The sequence below is a fragment of the Lagopus muta genome, chromosome 1, assembly GCF_023343835.1.
Source record: "Lagopus muta isolate bLagMut1 chromosome 1, bLagMut1 primary, whole genome shotgun sequence".
NCBI lineage: Eukaryota > Metazoa > Chordata > Aves > Galliformes > Phasianidae > Lagopus > Lagopus muta.
Genome location: NC_064433.1, coordinates 63,487,006 through 63,495,149, shown reverse-complemented (window position 1 = coordinate 63,495,149; position 8,144 = coordinate 63,487,006).

Genomic DNA, 8,144 nt, shown 5'->3' with positions numbered 1-8,144 from the left:
CTTACTGAGACTCCTACAGACTTCTTCAGACAAGAGTTTATTCTATACAGTAAATGATTTGGAATAGACATATTAACCTAAAGTTTGTATCATTATTGAAATAATGCATTCCCAAATTGACTGACTTGTCATAACCATAATGTAAATGTTAAAACGTGGCTAGAATTTATGTTGAGGAAGACCTGAGACAGTGATCATGGAAAGCAAATTTAATACTGTCTTGTGCGAGCCTCTACATTACAGACATAGTTCAAAGTTACAGTCATCGTGTGTCAGAAAGGAAGTATATCAAATGTCTAAGTGGGCACTCAAAACAGCTCCAATTGCAACCATCAGACACTTCCAACGAATTGCTTATGAATAAGCAGCAGGCTAAGAATTACTGACAGAAGCTATTTGAAGAGGAGTTTTGAGCAAATCTGAAAAAGAAATCAACATCCTTTTTCAATGACAGTTAACAAACAGGGAGATGACATTTGGCAAACAGATAATTCAACATGAATTACTCACTCAAGACTACTAACAATCCCTAGCAATTATATGGTGCTTTACACATCCAGTGAATTGAGTAATCTCTGACATTCATTGAGTTGAACAGACTCTTATCTACTCTTTGTGTTAAAATTCTCCTTCATGAAAAACTTAGTTTGGCACAGATTGACTCTTGTGAGGGACCGGCTATTTGGCTACCAAAACCTGTCTCCACATGTGGAAGTAAATACATGGAAAGAAATAAGATTAAGGTCTGAGGTAAATACATGAAGCCAGCTTGTCTGTTTATAGTGTGCCATAAACGAGGAATGGTGTGCAGCTGTTGTAACAAGCCTGGAAGTGGACTGGCAATTTCTCAATTACTGTCCTTTTGATGGGAAGGAGGAAGGACGTGCCTGCTGAGTTGGTACATGCTGTGTTGGTACCTACTGAAACACTGGCTGCTGACTCAGTGGCTATGGCTGGCACAGAGCCCAGATGTCCTACAATGCCCATCCCCTTCCCTGCATAGATAGGAGCAGCAACAGCATCACTAGCAATATTTAGAGATAATGTAGCATATGTCAAAGTATGTGTCAGAACACTTCAGGAGATGTAGGATACATGGTAGGGGGAGAAAAGGCCTTTGCATGGCATTTTGTTCATTCTCCCTTCTCTCTGACTTGTATATATGTAGAAGCTATTCAGAAGAGCATGAGAAAAAACAACTTCAGAAAGCAGAATTGTTCAATTAAGCCTTGAGTAAATGGTGTTAAAAGAAAACAGAAACTATTAGCCTCATAAGTACAGGCAGTGTTTTCTATGATGTGTCCCTAATACTTCAATGAAATTCACACAGCAAATATTCTCAAAACATCTACCTTCTCTGTTGAGAGATACAATTAAAAAGAAGTTGAATAGTAATAAGAAAAATATACTGAACCGGTACAAAGCATCTGATATTGGTGTAGTCCAAATTTTGGAGGATGTCTTGAACTGATTAGAAATTATAAGTTGTTTCTGGAAAACACAAGAGACTGCATTTGAGTTTATAGAGATGATACATATTCTAAAAAAAAACAAAGGAAAACACATCAGTCCCCGTGTTTTTAGTTGATGGGGTTAAAAGACGAACTCATTAGCACATTCATGAGACATTAGCTTATCTGTACACCAGCCTTCTGTTGCTGAACAAGCCTCTAGAGTATCCACCGGTTCATTTCTCCAGCATTGTCAGGAGTGCCACATGTACAAAGTTCAATACTGTCCCAGTTATTCAGCATTGGTGAGTTATCACTGTGCCCAATAGCTGCTCACTCATGTGTAAGAAAATCAAATGGTTCAGAAACTTTGATCTCATTGCGTGTCACTGGTTGTGTAATTTATAGGGCTGATAATTGAAAGTTGTAGAGGTTCCCCGAGTTAAATTCTCTGCTCATTTTATAATGTGCTTTGATAAATGAAGTAGGTTGGTAAGCATAATTACAGTACTGTTTTTTGGTATTTTTTTCTCTCTCCTTTAAGAATTATATTTAGATGTAGTGGTAGTACATTTTTTTAAATGAGCTGTTCGTTAACTACCATATGCTGAGTTCCTCCCAAAGCTCAACTCCTTTGGATACAAACTCTTGGAGAATGTGCGTTTTTGACAGACAGCCACCTGTCATATATTTGAATATGTGCATTATGATTTGCATATCCCTTTTATGATTACAGAAAATAAACACTCATATACTAAGCATTCGTGGGTCATTAATAATCAATAGCTTCATCTTTCCTAGAAATTCTGATATTCAGAGAGAAGGGAATACATTCGTGATAGGATTCAAGGCAAGTGTGAAGTAAGTCTGGCTACATCCACATTACTAAATTCATCTGCTGCAGGAAGCAATTCCTGGCTCTACGGTCCTGAGACATAACTAGAATATTGTGTGTTTGCAAAGTGATAATAAAGTGAGATAATCTGAAAAAAAAAAAAGTGAAATCTATACAGCAGCCTACTGGAGCAGTGTCTCCAGAGCAGGATGCCAAAAGCAGGCGTTTCTTGCCCTGCAGCATGTCCAAAGGGTATGTGCTTGTCTTTGTGGGCACAGAGCCTGCTGGCATCGAGTCAGAAGTCTGTCCCAAACTAAAGGAGCCCAATTTGGCACCATGTATTTCCTATTTTCTGCCTGAAGGGAGCCCTGAAGCAAACTACCATGCCAACTGTGCCCTTGTTTCCTCCTGGATGAAATACATTTACTCACTCGGAAAGGAGCCTGGAAAGGCCCTGGCTCCCTGCGGTATGGATAACTGGGAACCAGGGGTGGGGAACATGTTTAATTAGTATAGAAGCCCCTTGGGACAGTGTGGTCTTGCCATACAGACTGAAAGCTGTAAGCACTACCACAGTTCAAATAGATAATTGAATACCACAATTTCCATGTCTGCTTGACTTTGCCGAGCTTTTTGTTGTCTGTTAATTATAAAGGGCAGTCCTGTCACCTGCCACTGTACATTCTGGGCTTAATGCAATTATTCTAATGGAAGGAAACCATTCACATTTTTTCCCATAATATGATTTTCCATTGCATATCAAGTAACATAAAAAAAAATAGGAAAGGTTGAGGGAACTGGGCTTGTTTAGCTTGGAGAAGAGAAGGCTCTGGGGAGACCTCATTGTGGCCTTCCAGTACTTGAAGGGAGCATTTGAACAGGAAGGGGAATGACTGTTTACATGGGCTGATAGTGATAGGAAAAGGGGAAATGGGTTTAAACTGAGACGGGAGGTTTAGGTTAGTTATTAGGGGGAAGTTTATTGCACAGAGGGTAGTGACACAGTGGAACAGGTTGCCCAAGCAGGTTGTGGATGCCCCATCCCTGGAGGATTTCAAGGCCAGGCTGGATGTGGCTCTGGGCAGCCTGGTCTGGTGGTTGGCAACCCTGCACATAGCAGGGGGGTTGAAGCTCGTCACTGTGGTCCTTTTCAACCCAGGCCATTCTATGCTTCTGTGATTCTGTGATTCTGTGATTCTAGGATTCTAGGATTCTATGAACATTATTTTACCATAGTTTATTCTATCCTTTAAGTTCTGTCCTTTACATGTTAACCATATCTTAAAGATGCATCTAGACAGGTATTTTCTAATATTTTTAATACCCATAGAAATAAAATGGCTATCAGCATTTACATGTCTCATAGCGATCTGTCTCCTGAGCATTTACTACTCATACTGTTCTTTTCTGATTAGTTCTTTCAAGCCACCACTTTCTCAAGTAGTAAGACTAATTAAAATGACAAAAATAAAAATTTACTCCTAAAGAGCTGTTTTATAAGCTGTTACTTAATATTTATTCAATTTTCAAAATAGCATTTACTGCATTCACTTCTTTAGATGGCTCTGTAACCATAGCAACATGATCTCATAACATATTCTTTAAAGCCACATTCTGGAAATGGCACATTGTTCCAACTTGCATTGTTTACTCTGGTAGTTTTATTAAAAATGATTGAATCTATCTGGCTGTTGCTCACATAATGATAATGCAGTTCACTAGCCCTTTCCAACCAAAAGGCCTTGCATGTATTGCCAAGTTGTAGTCAAAACTTCTGTTAAAGCCAGTGTGCATTCCTACCTATGTGGAAAAACTAAGATACAAATATATAAGCTCCCTTGCCGGCTGCCAGATAGAATGTATGTATGTGCAACAAAAGGCAGGCACCAGAACAATGTTCTGCCCTTCCAGAAACAACATTCTCTGTTCCCAAGTCAAACAGTGTGAGAAACTAAGTGAAAAAAAAAAAAAAAAAAAAAAAAAAAGAATAAGAAGAAAAGAAAAAATAAAGAGGGGTTTTCCTTTAAAACGCAAGCTGAATCAGATTAATTCCAGAGGTTTGGGAGCCATGCAGTTGGATAAAAATGAGTTCCAACATCTAGGTCATTGTCCATAAAACACACTCAGAAAGCCAGTGTGGGATTTCTCTTGTTTACACTGCTATTTGTTTACAATAACTGTTGAATTTCAAATTTATGCTGATGCGAGTGCAGAACTCGACCTCTTGTTTTCATGCAAACATCCACCACATGAAATAAAAAGAAGGAAGCAGTAAAAAGATCTGAAGGAAGCCAAAAAGTTTCCCAACAGCATAATTTTCATAGTTCCTTCTGAGGCCTTTCTGAAGGGTTCGGTAGTGCTGCTTTCTGTCGAAAATGACATATTTATGCCCTTATCCTTTTATTGTCATTCCCATTAGAATAGAACTGTAAACATTTTTAACGATGATATGTTTTCACTGATTATTCAACAAATATACCCAGTGTCAAGTTAGGGGAAATGAGGCATGAAGTAGTGCAGGCAGAGTCCATACAATGCACTACAGAGGATTGAGAGCAGCTGCTGAACACCATTGTGTTGAGATTTTCTTTGAAAAAGGTGCAGTTTTGTACAATAGACTGTAATGTTTCTAGAAGAGCTACTCAAAGCCTTTTGTGTAAATCATTTACATTCCCATTGTGTAAACCATTTCATTTGAAAATATCTAAGCAGTCAAAATGCCACAAATATTTGTGTGATCCATGCTTGTGCTTGAAAATGCGAAAATACAATTAAAATATCCATCATAAAGGATATTTTAATATCCTGCAGATTTTCCTCAATTCTCCCTGCTTTGGAATCAGAGTATGTTGAGTAAGATATTCAAAGTTGTCTTGCAGAGTAAAACAGCTATTTAATTGGAGCTAGGCATCAGGACACCTTAGCAAATCTATTCCTTTCATGTAATTAATCCTTCTTTAGTGCCATTGATTTTAATGGGACATAAAGAGATGTTTACGTTTTCATGTTACCACATTTAGAAAGTTTCACAGTGATGTCATTTTGGGCTAATATACCTTCTGGTAATGCTGAACATGAACAGTCAAATGCCATTTCTGATGACTCATGGACATTACTGAGGTAATTCTTGTGCCTTGATTTTCCTTTGATGCTCTGTCCTTTCAACTTCATGATTTCTCTGCTCTTCTGAGCCACTCTGAGTCCCCGTCTGACCCTCGCTGACTCCAATCTCTCTGCCTCTTATATTAGATGGCCTGCTCACCATCTCTCTGATTTTTTAATTTCTTTATCTCCACTTCCGTTCACGTATGAAGCTTATTAGATTTCTTTGGGTCAAGGGGGGAAATTCATTTGCTTCACTGTCAAGAAGCACCGTTTAAGAACTCTGGATGCCATAGTAGTCATGAATGCTATGTAAAGTTACACAAAGGTCTGTAATATGTGAATGAAGGACACACTCAATAATTCAGTAGCAAGGAAGTGAGACTCTAAAATACACCGCACTGCCCCATTTTTATTTAAAAATGTTGCCCTGAGCTTCTTGTCCAGCTCACGCAACTTGTTTGTCCCTGTCCCCATACTATACTGCACTACTTCCAGACACAGACTTTCTCTCAGGGTTTCCTGAGGAGTTTCTTTCCTTGTTCTTTGAACTATATCTTTTCTCTTTTCCTGGTGAAATATTCCCTGCTATCCATTGCTGTATCAGGTTGAGATAACCTACTGTAACTCCCCCTTCCTGACTCATTTTTGGGCATCCTTATCCAGTGGATCTTCCCTCACGGAAAATCTTCTCTTCATTGGCAGTTATTTCAACACATTTCATTTTTCTTGTGAGCATAAGTTGAAAAAAAGTTATTTTTCTTTACTCTTGTTCACTGAGGCAATCTTGTAGCTCAGGCTGCACTTAACATTTGAACTGAAGCAGATCTCAACTGTGGCAAATTTCAACCCTTTCAGTAAAGTTCACCAGACTTAAAAGAATGTGTTGCAATGGCTGGTGTCTGGCAATCTTAATAATAAACATAATTACTTTAATAGTAATAATACCATCACTAGTCACTCATAATACATATATTTTTCTTGATTGTTATGGAAGATTTCCCTGTAACATTCTTTTGAAATTGTATCATCTTTTTTCTCTGTGAGTAAATTATAATTGACATAACAATTTATCACTTGAGAATAGCAGCATGATATTAGATTTTTAAAGGCTGTTTTTATTCAGATCACTCTGGGGCAGGTTCCACAAAGTAAAAGAGATCATGCAGTTGGTCCTTCAAGGTCAAGGAGGCTATTGTGAAACAAGCACATTTGGTCTTACCATTGACAGATGTCATACATGTATTCCATGGCTCTGTTTAAAGGTCTTCATTATACATCTAAATGTTCTTGTTCAGACAGCATCTATCATTCTATGACACCTCTTCCTGATCAATTGAGGAAAACAGTTTGGAACTGTTATATGTCATCTTAAAAATAAAATAAAATAAAAAATTTTAAAAAATAAAGATTTTTAGTAATGGAATTAAAAACAAGCAGTATCCTACATTCATTTCTAATGAGGGAATGATCAGAAAAATATTAATGTGCAATACAGGATATTAATGTTAAGCTGAACCTTTTCATGATTTCTTATGACTTATGAGAGAGTGTCCCAGTACAGAAAGTTAAAGTCTGTTTTTACACCATGAAGAGACCCCACTACTTAGTTTATTGGAAGGGAAGTGAAGACAGCATCAACACTAGTAGTATAAATATAGGCTTTTTTCTTTGGATCTTCTCTTTACTCATAGAGCATATACCTGTTGATAAATGTATCTATATCACAGAGGTAGTATGATGCTTTACTAATGCATAATCAAAACTTCAGAGATTATATATGAAATGCTGTAACAATTTTCTTTCTTTCTTTCTTTCTTTCTTTCTTTCTTTCTTTCTTTCTTTCTTTCTTTCTTTCTTTCTTTCTTTCTTTCTTTCTTTCTTTCTTTCTTTCTTTCTTTCTTTCTTTCTTTCTTTTTTAAGCCAATATTTTTAGTAATAAAATCTTTGGAATAACTTTCCAAATCAAATTAATGTCTCACTTTAATAGCTGAGCATGACATATGTGTATTCCTTAAATAAGTCTAATTTGGAATATAACATGTGCAAAAGTTTTGCACTGCTCCTATAGGGTATTTTGTTGAAATTATTACACATAAATCAAAGAGATGATACTAAAATAACTTCACTGAGTCTTCTGTTTGCTTATTTTTTGCATGTTGGGCATAAATGATTCACTGTTTAGTGTTCCCTGGAGAGTTGTGAAATCCAAAACCATTCTCTGTTGAAATAGCATAGTATTATTCATGAAAATAAAACTGTATTTGAAAAAAAAAAATAAAAATAGAAGCCTACTAATTAACACAGGGCTACTGCAAGCAGATGTATTATGTTTTCAATATTAAAGAATTAGCATTTTTATTACTGTACTATTATATACATCATTAGCTTATTTATTAAAGAGATGAAAGCTTTCTTAAACTTTCATGAGTACAGTTTGATGCAGCAGAATTGCCTTACTGGAACAAGCTACTCCAATTCTTTCCTCACATTTTCATCATTCATTCTCAAACAAATAAGGTTTATGGTTATGGTTATGAGCCCAAAAAAGCTGAACTTACTGTATCTTTCCATAGGTGTGCATATAATTATCATGACATTGCAATGTGCTGCTCCTGTTCTCCTTTCACATTTGTAGTTAATACAGTGGAAAAAATAGGGTAATTCATTAATTATTTTACCTACCAAAATACCCACAGTTCTTGGAAATTGCATTTGAATTCCTGTCTTCAAAAAACGATCCGTAGGGATTGTCA